The sequence below is a fragment of the Nicotiana tabacum genome, chromosome 8 (assembly GCF_000715075.1).
Source record: "Nicotiana tabacum cultivar K326 chromosome 8, ASM71507v2, whole genome shotgun sequence".
Taxonomy (NCBI): Eukaryota; Viridiplantae; Streptophyta; class Magnoliopsida; order Solanales; family Solanaceae; genus Nicotiana; species Nicotiana tabacum.
The window spans coordinates 180,318,599-180,330,981 of NC_134087.1; positions in this window are offsets into that span (position 1 = coordinate 180,318,599).

Consider the following 12,383-nt stretch of genomic DNA (forward strand, 5'->3'; position numbering starts at 1 on the left):
AATCAGTAACGCCTAGAAAGCATGCCTATAGGAGTTTCTAATTGAATCGGATTCGCTTCACTTAATGTCAGATATAAAATCAGTAATAACGAGTATCATCAGTTTCAGCGCATATAACTTTTATTAAAGTGCACTTTCTTTTCATAATCTGACTTTCCCTTTTTACCAACATGTACTCAGTTTATTTTTTGAGACCTTATTATTTCATGGATTTCCTGAATTCAATAGATACCATGCCTATAAGATCCTTATCCGACACTTAGGCAAGCCTTAGGATAAAAGTTACAAACCGAATCTGTGTTATTAACTACAACCAGCAGGCAGGCCTGATTCGGGTTTCTCATATGAAATATGTAATAAATTAGTCCGCCTTAACCTCTAAGTTCTTTCACATTCAGTATTTAATCAGACCCTAAATAGTACGTGCAATGCATGCTAAATTACGTGCTTCTTTGACTAAAGGAGGTATATCTGAGCCCTTTTGCCTGTTATGTGCTTTCCCCCAATTTGTTATATATGTTATTGCATGTCGCCTTAGAATTTTGCCTTTGAAACTACAAATAAGCCGATATCCTTTCCCTTTAGGATTAGTAGTCCTAAATGCCTCCGGGACTAATAGGATTGGGGCGGGTAATAACATGCAATGAGTAAACGAGACCATTCCGCGCTTTAATACCTTAACAGGGTGAGAAGGGTAGATATGGATATGATGAACATGCGATAACGTCACGTGTAGCCCCTCATTAAGGAGTGATTACCGGACATTGTGTGGGGTGATCCATATTAGTAATAAACCTAGGACTCCCTTTTTTCTTATTTCTTATCTCTTTTAAGAATTTCAAACTCTTTTTTAAAGAAAAATCAGCTTTTATTCTTTCCAACTTTATTTGTTTGTAAACCCTTGTGTGAAAATCCCCTCTTATTTGAAGCATTGTTTGTTTACGTGTTATTTGCACCTAAGTTCACAACAATAGTCTGGTCGGGAACCACACTAGTGGATTCTGAGGGGTGCCTAACACCTTCCCCTTGGGATAATTTCAAGCCCTTACCCTATCTCTGGTTACTCAAATCAAACCTTCTTGGTGTCCTAATGCACCTTAATCATTAATTAGCGACTCTTCAAATGCAAACCCAAATTCCCAAAAAGGGGAATGAGTTGTCCTCCCAAATGTCATAAACTTGATTTCGCGAGAAAAAGAGGGCGCAACAGGTACAACATTTCACCCTTAGATGGACAGACAGTCCAAGCGCACTATTCAGATTCTTGAGGATATGCTCCGTGCATGTGTGATTGAGTTAGGAGGGTCTTGGGATCAGTTCTTGCCATTGGCGGAGTTTTCTTGCAACAACAACTATCAGTCCAGCATTCAGATGGCACCGTATGAGGCTTTATATGGGAGACGCTGTAGATCCCTAGTGGGATGGTTTGAGCTGGGTAAGGCCAGATTGTTGGGCACAGACCTGGTTCAGGATGCTTTGGAGAAGGTTAAGGTGATTCAAGATAGACTCCACACAGCCTAGTCCAGACAGAAGAGTTACGCGGACCAGAAGGTTCGTGATGTTTCCTATATGGTTGGAGAGCAGGTTCTGCTTCGAGTTTCACCTATGAAGGGCGTTATGAGATTCAAGAAGAAAGGGAAGTTGAGTCCGAGGTTTATTGGCCCTTTTGAGATATTGAGGCGCATTGGGGAGGTTGCTTATGAGCTTGCCTTACCTCCCAGCTTGGCAGAAGTTCATCCGGTATTTCATGTTTCAATGATCCGGACATTTCACGGTGATCCATCGCATGTGTTGGATTTCAGTTCAGTCCAATTAGACAAGGATCTATCTTATGTTGAGGAGCCAATGGCAATATTGGATAGACAGGTTAGAAAGCTGAGGTCAAAGAACGTTGGTTCGGTAAAGGTTCAGTAGCGGGGCCAGCCGGTCAAGGAGGCGACCTGGGAGGCCGAACAGGATATGCGCAACTGTTACCCTCATCTTTTCACTAATTCAGTATGTCTTTATGCTCGTTCAAGGACGAGCGAATGTTTAAGTGTAGGAAGATGTGACGACTCGGCCGGTCGTCTTAAGAATTAAAGCCCCGATCCCCTATTAATTTCTTTCCCCAATTTTATTTCTGCTATTTTGATTTGCCGGGGTGTTCAGTTTTGAGTTTCGGAGATTTTTGGGATAATTAGTCCATAAATGAGAGCTTAAGTGTTGGAAAGTTGACCGTAGTAGAAACAGTGTGAAGACAACCTTAAAATGGAAATCTGATGGTTTTGTTAGCTCCGTTAGGTGATTTTGGGCTTAGGGGTGTGTTCGGAGTGTCTTTTGGAGGTCCGTAGCTAATTTAGGCTTGAAATGCCGGAAGTTGAATTTTTGAAGTTTTCGATCCGATAGTGAGATTTTGATCCGAGTGTCAGAATGGAATTCCGGAAGTTGGAGTAGCTCCGTAGTGTTGAATGTGATGTGTGTGAAAAATTTCAGGTCATTCGGACAAGGTTTGATAGACTTTTTGATCGAAAGCGTATTTTGAGAAATTTGGAGTTCTTAGGCTTAAATCAATGGTTAATTCGAGGTTTTGATGTTGTTTTAGGTGTTTTAAGGACTAGTACAAGTTTGGATAGTGGTTTGTGACTTGTTGGTGCTTTTGTTTGAAGTGCCGGGGGCCTCGGGGTGATTTCGGATGGTTAACGAGAAATTGAGGAACATGTTGCAGTTGCTGTATTTTTTGCTACTACTGGTATTTTCGCATCTGCAGTTTGGGACCGCAGATGCGGACCGGTAGAACTGGCGTAGAGGCCACCAAAGCGGAATTTGGGAATTCCTCATTAACCGCAGATGTGGCGAAATGTTCGCAGAAATGCAACTGCTCCTGCGGTTAGAGTTCCACAGATGCGGAAGCTGGCATTTAAATGAAAGTCATAGATGCGACGTAGTTTCCACAGAGCGGGACCGCAGATGCGGTCCCAGGGCCGCAAATGCAGGAATTGCTGGGCAGAACATATAAATAGTTACCTTTGCGATTTTGAGCCATTCTTTCACCATTTTCATCCGGGTTTGAAGCTTTTGAGAGATATTTTCAAGGAAAACAAAGGGGAATCACTTGGAGGTAACATCCTTGACTTCATAACTCATTTTTATGTGATTAAAGACCTAATTATTGGTGAAAAATTTGGGAAGAATGGGTATTTAGGTCTTGAGTTTAAGAGACCTTTAAATGAGGATTTGAGGGGTCATTTGGACTCCAATTTCAGCGTTTTTATTATATATAGACTCGTGAGAGTACAAGGTTTCTGAAAATATAAATTTCACTCGATTCTGAGATGTGGGCTCGAGGGGCATTTTGGTCATTTTACATAATTTCGCGTATTAGCTTAGACTTTAATTGTAGAATCAGTTACTTGAAGTGTTATTTGCATTATGCAATTGAATTGAATAGATTTGGGTCATTTGGAGTCGAGTACTCGTGGCAAAGATGTAGTGTCAGGTTGATTTTGAGCTTGTTCGAGGTAAGTGGCTTGTCTAACCTTGTGTGGGGGACCTTCCCCTTAGGATCGGTATGTTTGGTAATTGAAATGCCTTGTATGTGAGGTGACGAGTGCGTACTTGTGCTAATTGTTAGAAATACGGTTTTCTTTAAGTAAATACTAGCATGTTTCCTTTCCTATTTCTTTTACTTGCACTATTAAGCCTGTTGTTAGCTTAGGAAAGCATGTCTAAGTGACTTAATTGCTTTATTTGATTCAACCTGCCTTACTTGAATTTTGTGCAGCATGCTAGGCTAGAATCACTTATTGCCTTAATATGCAATTTTGCCATTTTTGTATATCTTCATGCTGCTACTGTGTATTTATTTTGGGACTACAGATGTGGGATTCTGGTAGGTCCCCCTTGTCTATTTACTTTGGGACTACGGGTTAGATTCCCGGTAGATCCCCCTGCACAGTTATATGGAACTATGGGAATGCACCTGGTAGATTCCCCTAGTACTGGGTATTTACATTTGGGACTACGGAACGGGATTCCGGTAGATCCCCGCGCATTATGAGTTGGACTAGGGGACGGGATCCCGGGAGATACACTGGACATGTATAGATGGGGCTACAGGACGGTATCCTCGGAGATCCCCGATTGTTATTATTGGTGCTGAACTGTATTTGCTTTCCATGTTTACCTTATTTCTGTGTAGTTGTTGTTGTCTTGTACATCCTATGTTGTTTTACTACTGTACTTATTTATACTGTTCTGTTCTTTACTGTTGATCTTTATATTTTATTTAACCTCAGTAGGGCCCTGACCTTCCTCGTCACTACCCAACTGAGGTTAGGCTTGGCACTAACTCAGTACCGTTGTGGTGTACTCATGCCCCTTCTACGCATATTTTTCATGTGCAGATCTAGGTACCGTTATTCAGGCCTATCATCCTTGAGGAGGCGACTGCTCTAGAGACTTTGAGGTACATCTGCCGCGTCCGCAGACCGAGAAGTCCCTTTCTATTCCTACATTTAGTATTTATCCCTTATGTACTTTCTTGTTCTTATTAGACATTCCGGAGTTAGAGCTATGTAGTGTTTTTTTTCTCAGCTTGTGGATCCGTGAGTTTCCGGGTTTTGGGATAGTGTATCAGATTTTGAGAAGTTATGTGTATGTGCCGAGCAGCATTTAAATATTGTTGCCTTTGGTTGTTTTTAGCTTTTGATTATTTTTTCCGCACTTGTTAGGCTTACCTAGTAGTATAGACTAGGTGCCGTCACGACAGTTCATGGAGGGCGAACTGGGGTCATGACACCACACATCCCAGCTCCCGCTTGTCATGACCCAAATCGAAGGGTCACGACGGGCACCTAGTGCATTACTCAACCAAGTTCCAGGGTAACATATCTTTCTTATTGTACTATCAATTGTAACTGGGCTACATGGCCACAACTCGTAATGTATAACTATAAGTGGGAAAACACTGTATCAGTGAACCATATTTTTGATCTACCGTTGTCATCCATGTATTACATCTTACTCATAATGCTTCATTAGCTCTCTTCTTATTTCCCTGCTAACATTTATGCCTATCGCTTTATTATGAAAACTCCAACAAGACATTCTTTTGCTTTTACCTCCCCTTGCTCCATCCCCTGGCTCTTCGGGTTGCCTAACATTCTCGCTCTACTAGGGACGGGAGCCATACTAAGGTAATATTTATCCTTTCCAGGATTCCAGTGCTTGTCTTTATAAACTATTTTTTGAACATTCTAATATTCATATCTAGCTATACTATTCTAGAGTGCACCATCTTGGGTGTCTCACAAGGAGATATATTAGCACATTTTCAATGTCCTTTGAAAACGCCAACTAATGCAAACAATCCATTCACCATTTTGGGTTACTCTAACCCCAGCCGGATCCTGATATCCCGTCTTTCTCTTAAACTACATATGTTAGCCCCCATAGGGCATAACTGAGATGGATGTGGCTGATTGTACATACCTTTGTTACTGTTGAAGGTAACTCAAAATGCTTATATCTCTCTTCTTGAATTGTAAATAGTGATCATCTTCACTAACTGGGTACCTCGTACCCTTCTTTATCTTGCTTCTTTTACTTGTTGAAATTTGTATTTATCTTCTGAATCTCTTATTGTCTTTCACCATAGGAGTTGTCGCGCCCTCTTTTTCCCTTCTTGACGGGGAAGTCCGGGTTCCGACATTCCATGAGGGTAATAACTCATTTCCTTTTTGGGAATTGGGTATTTGAAGAGTCGCCACCTAACGGATTACGGTGTATTAGGGCACCTAGAGTAATTAACTCTTGGATTGGTTTGCATTATCAGAGATTAGGGTAAGGGCTCGAAGTAACCTCGAGGGGAAGGTGTTAGGCACCCATCTTGGTCCATAACTGTGGGTCCCAGACGAACTTATATTCAAAAATTAGCCCATATAAATAAACAGTTGAATCAAATAGGTTGCAAGTAAAGCACGTTGGACAACTCAAGTAATAAGATAAAGATTTTTGAACGAAGGTTTTAAAAAGGAATTTTGGTAAAGGGGGAGTCCTAGGTTGGTTAGCCTATAGGATCACCCCATACAATGTCCGATAAACACTCCTCAATGAGGGGATACACGTGACATTAGCATGTAGTCATCATATCCCATATCTACCCTTCCCATCCCCTTAGTGGTCATTTAAAGCGAGTGTTGGTCAGCGATCTATTGCGTGCTGTTACCCATCCCTTCTTAATGGTCCTAGAGGGATTTAGGACCTCTACCTATAGGTGGTTCTAGAGAGACCCCTAAGGTTTTAAATGTGAAAATTCTAAGGCGACAGGCAAAACAATTATGACTTTTAGCACATAAGATAAAAGGGAGCAATTAGAGGCTCAAAGTTTCCTCCTCAAACACGGCACATACAAAGCACGACTCAAGCACAATTAAGGTCTTTCATTAAACACTATCTTAAGGCAGGATATCTAGGTGGATATGTAGAAGACAATCAATTGATTATTTTATAAACCCAGGAGTAATGACCTTAGCAGTTGCCTATTGGTTGCTTAAAGCCTGTTAGGATCAGAAAAACATTAAGTCATAGAAACAGTTTCAGAAATGCAGTTTTGAAAACGTTCTACAGGCTAGCCTATACGGGGAATACTGATGACTACATTTTTATATAAAAACAGGGCATATTTTAAAACAGACCTTTAAAAATCCTATGGGCATGCTGTCTAATGATAGATTGAGGCAATTTTTAAAAGAACTTGTTTCAGGAAATATAAACTACTTAATTAAACCAATTCAGAAGTGAACTAAATGTTAGCCGGATTGAGTTATTTAAACCAAACTTAGGCGAGATCCATAGGTAGGATTTGACATTGTTCCCTATAAGCATGATATCTAAGTTTGATACTGATTTTACAGACTTGTAGGCATAGAAACATACATAAACACTTGTTATAACAGAAACTAGGTTAAATTACATCATATAGGCATGTCATCTATTTGTTAAACTGATTTTAAGACCTTGAAGACATGATTTTATTACAGAATTATTTGAAACCTATAAGCATGGTTTCTAGCATGGTGAGATGACAAAATGTAAAGCCCTATAAGCATGATTTATACTTGATAAAGCAATCAGATTAAATGTAAAGTCCTATGAGCATGATTTCTACCCGTGTCACCCCATAGACATGTAGCTACCCATCCTTTCACTAGTTACCCCAATATTTGTTTACAAGTTATTACAGACCATATGAGTGAATTACATAAGTAAATGAGAAAATAAGAAGCTCATCTATAGGGAGCCTTCAATTAGGCCCCAGATTTCCAAAGCCTCCAATAGCCTCTAATACCTCAATTCCATAGACAAAATCATAGTCTAGGTGTATCAAAGTTCCCTAAGGATCTCAAGGATCCCAGGAAGTGCTTACACCTAGACTTGGTAACCAAAACTGAATAAGTGCAGTGTGGAAGGGCCAGCCTCAGTATGCCAGAGTTTAGAGGGTTCTCAAGAGGATCCCAAGGCAGTACACATACTAGAGGGGGCAAAACTTATTGACTTAGGAGTAGAGTGAAAGTGCTTGACACAAGTTGAAAGGTTTTAATGAAAACTGTATTAAAAGGAAGTTTGTTTGAAAGTAATTCAGTAACACAACAGGGGCAGTTTGAAAGAGAGTGGAGTAGTCACCTTTAAGACAGGTCCATACACAGCCATTAGTCATAGAACCAAAGCAAGTTTCAGTAGTCAAAATAGGGGCCAAGGGATTTGGGGATACATAGGACACAAGCAAAGGTCTAGGAATTGGTATAGACATGCTCAGAAACAGTTGACCAGACATAGTCACAGAATCAGACATAAAGAACAAACTCACATACAGGGGTGATAGGGATTTGGGGATACATGGAGCATATGGTGGTAAACACATAGAGATAATTAGTGCAGATATGTTCAAAAACAACACAGAGGGGTAATATTCTGTTATTAAGGAAGGGGAGTACATAATAATGTAAACATCAACTACAAGTTTCACAACAAAATCATAAATAGAAGCAAACTAGAAACGAGATGAACTGAAACAATAAAAGAATCATATTTTTGTTGGAACTTTGAATTGAAACTAGAACATACTAGTAAAGAGGACAGTAAGCAAAGTGAAAGAGCAGGATAACACAATGGTTAGCCTTGGCTTGCAGCCGGCTAACTTATAGTAGTAGCAAGTAGCACAAAAGAGAGCAGAAAATTTTAAGTTTGAAAGAGAGTTTTGAACCAAGAGTGTTCGTCTCTTTGTGCTGATAAGAGAGTGTGTATATAAATAGTATGAAAGTATGTAGCAAAATAAGGTAAAAATCAAAGTCCATCAGTAATTGTGGAACTCAGAATCAGTCGGTCAGGAAATCAAGGTAAGTACTCCCTTTAATTGAGGAGTTAACTTCAAACGGTAATAGACATATGACAAATAAGGAAGAAAATCGTATAAGGTTGAACATGACAAATAAGGAAATATTTTCTGCATATTACAAGTACACAACATGTAATAAAGGCTAGGTTCAGCATATTTCAATCAAGGAAAGACTTAAGAAATCAATTAATAGCACAATTGACAATAGAATAAGGTCAAAAAATATTCTACAAGGTAAAAATCAGTAGAGATATCATGCAGAATCAGTGAAGAATCAATCACAAAGATTCAGGGATTCAAAAATAGAAGATAGTACTGATTTAGCACCACTTTATAAGAACAAACACTTGGTAAGAAAAACCAGAACCCTAAGAGGTCGAGTAGGACAAGAATCATATATATATAATTAGGGATTCATGTAGAGCATAATCTAAATTAATAAGCTAAGCATGATACAGGTAGGAGAAGTGAAGAATCAGAATATTGGTGAACAAAATAGGGCAAAATCACACAATAGGTAGGGATAACCACAATTAGGAACCCTAACATAGGGAAAAAATCATAGAATCATAGAAACATATAGATTAACTAAACACGTTATCAAACAAAACTCAGAAACCCAAGATTGGAACTAAGAAATCAGGGTTTCCAACATAAGCGAGTTGAAAAAGGAGTAAAATCATAGAATCCGTCGAAATATGCAAGGGATAGAAGTTTAAACATAAAGAATCGGTTTAAACGAAATGTAGAAGAAGTTCCGAAAACCCTAGTTTGAGAAGAAGGTAAAAAATACCTGAAATCGATGATTTTTGTAAAAGATATTCAAGAATAGTGTAAAACATCAAAAGAACAGACTCAAATTGTTTAAAAATCGTACTGATCTAAGAGTTGTAAACAAAAATTAGGTTTTCAGAAAAAACCCAAGTAGAGATGGAAGAACTTGTTTAGAAACCCAAAGATCGTAATAAATACAGTGTGATTTTTCTCGAAATCACACCGGAGTAGCCATGAACAGCCAAATAGCAAACCCTAGATACAAGCCGGCATGGCCCAGGGCCCTTGAAGGCCTCAGAGAAGATGAACATGACAATAGAGGAGCCATTGGAGGCTTAGGAGTTGAGGGTTGGTCACTGGAGAGGAATGGAGAAGGAGGCGACGGTTGAAGGGAGCTAGGGTTGGGCGGTTGAGATAAGAGAGGATACAGAGGCAGCGGTATTTGGAAATGAGGTAGGGTTAAGGTGTAGTTAGAATTAAAAAAGGAACAGAATTATGAGGGACATTGATCTTTTAGATCAACGGCTAGGATTTAGCGAGTCTTGGGCCGAGTCGGCGGATTTAGGACTTGGGTCGAGTGTTTTAATTTGAATTGGGCTTGGGTTGGGGTTCGATTTGGGGTACAATTGAAAGCCAATCTACCTATATTTTAAATAGCTACTTTCCCCCAATATAATTTATAATAAATAATAAATAATTTCCGGAAAATAATTTTATGTACCAAAATGATTTAAAATAGGCATTTAACATTTTAAAAATATAGGAGACCAATTTTACGCATATAAAATATAATTATACATTAAATGGGCCAATATTGCAATTATATGCAATTTAGCTTAAAAGATATCAAATGCAATCATAAAAATGCATAAAAAATATATTAACCATATTGTAGACATGTGATTTTTGACCCTCCCCAGGATTTTTTATATTTTGGCATGTAAATATTTAGTTTAAGCCTAATATCACTATTTCAACTAATTTTGACTCTTTTACTTTATTTCATCACATAAATGAAAATGACAAAACAATATTTTAGTTTATGCATCTTTCATAAATTTAAATAAAAAATGTACAAAATAGTACCTTATTTTTTACTTTTTATATAATCTTAAAAATACAAAAAATAATTTTATGTTTTAATATAATTTAGTTTAATTAATTAGGATTAGCTTTTGCATTGCATAGTATTTTTGTCTTATATTAAAATGAGTCAATTAAGGTGTTGGACCACAATTTTAGGAGTTTTAGAGCCCAATTGTTGGCCCAATTCGGATTAGCCCATTAAGTCTAATACCCAATGCCCATTAAGCTAACCCTAGGGACCCTTCTACACTCTTCTTGGGAACAAAATAAAAGGCTAGACCTATAAAATATAGAGCTAATGCCTAGGAGATTAAAAAATTAGGCGCCGCAATTCACCAAGAACCCCACCCCCTGAACTTGTCTTCTTCACCTCACCCCTAAAATCAACACAACACACACGACCCACCCCATCTAAAAAAGCTTCAGACGTGCCTCTCTTCATCTTCCTGATTCGATACCACCTCAACCCTCTTCAAAACCACCCCATGTTCCCCCCATCGCCGCTTCTGCATCTCATTTTCAAGGTAGGCGTTTCCATGGAAAAGCCAAGCTTCTTCTTTTTCATAGCACCTAACATGGAGCCCTTCATCTTCCCAACCAAAAACAACACTTAAAAACCTTAGACCTAACGCCAAAAGACCTATACACAAAACAAAATCAGTCGCCGAACCCCCATGGACCTATTTCTTTCATCTTCAACCTTGAGCACATGAGACCTAACGCTAATAACAAAGAATCCTAGTCTCCATAAACAACCTTCAGCCGTGATCCTTCTCATTCATATTCACCAAACGCTTCTGCCCATCACCGTCCTCCACCAACCCATGATCTTAACTCCATCACCTCACACCAGAACTCGCTGGAAACCAGCAGCAACATCTACCATAACTGGCCGGAAATCCAGCAGAAACTTTGAGCAGAAACTAAGATGGATGTGATCTGACTGTTGTTCGACGTTGATTCCTAGTCGAGCCATATTGTCGTTCGAGGTTGAAAGGCGCAGTGACATTTTCATTTCTGGTCTATTGAGATCGAAGTCGTCGTCACTGATTTTTGGTAGTTGTTAGTGGTGTTCCGTCCATTTGTTAAATTGCAAAGTTCTAAAATTTCGATTTCAACAATAATAAAGGTCCGTTCTGTGCAACCATGTCTTCCTAGCTTAATTCTGATTGTGGTTTAATGATTATTTCATTAAGTATTTTTGCCTATGCAAATTTTGATTCCATGCCTTAAAGTGGGTTTGCTTAAAAGTTCATTTATGTTTTTTTATTTGAATTAGAGGATGTTTGGTCGTTCATTAACATGTTAAAATGGATATTTTTTTGTTGTTGTTGTTGTTATTAGCTAAAATATTAGATTAATGATAGGAAATAATGGACTAACAGAAAATTGGCTTGGTTGAATTGATCATTTTAACTGGGTTGAGGATTCTGTAAATACACAAACAAGTTCTAAAACCAAACACGGACTCATTCGAGGTCTCGAATCACATCAAACAACACCGAAAATGCAAATTGCACCATGAATCGAACTAGGAACTTCCAAATCTTCCAACTTCGAAAATTCGTGCCGAAACCAATCAAACCAACCCAGAATAACGCCAAATTTTGCAGGCAAATCCCAAATAACATAACGGAGCTACTCCAAATCTCGGAATTTCATTCCGACCTCGATATAATAAAAGTCAACTATGAGTCAAACTTCTCCATTTTCCAAACCAACTTTTCCAACTTTTGCCGAAATGCTCCAAATTAAACTACAGGTCTCCAAATTTGAATCCGGACGTACGCCTAAGTCCCAAATTACCATAAAAAATTGTTGAAATCATCCAAAATCCATTGCGGAGCCATTTACACAAAAGTCACATTCCGGTCTCACCGCTTAAGCTTCCAAAACTAGATTCATTCTTCCAATTCGACTCCGAATCATCCGGTAACTGAATTCAATCATGCACGCAACTTGATACACATAATATGAAGTTGTTCAAGACCTTATGCCACTAAACGGAACTTAAATTCTCAAAATGACTGGTCGGCTCGTTACATTTGGTGGACAAAAAATATAACTCAACCAATAGAAGGTTAAATTAGATTACTAATTAAAAAGTTCAAAAATTACTGTAACATTCAAGCAATAGCAGGTCGTACGT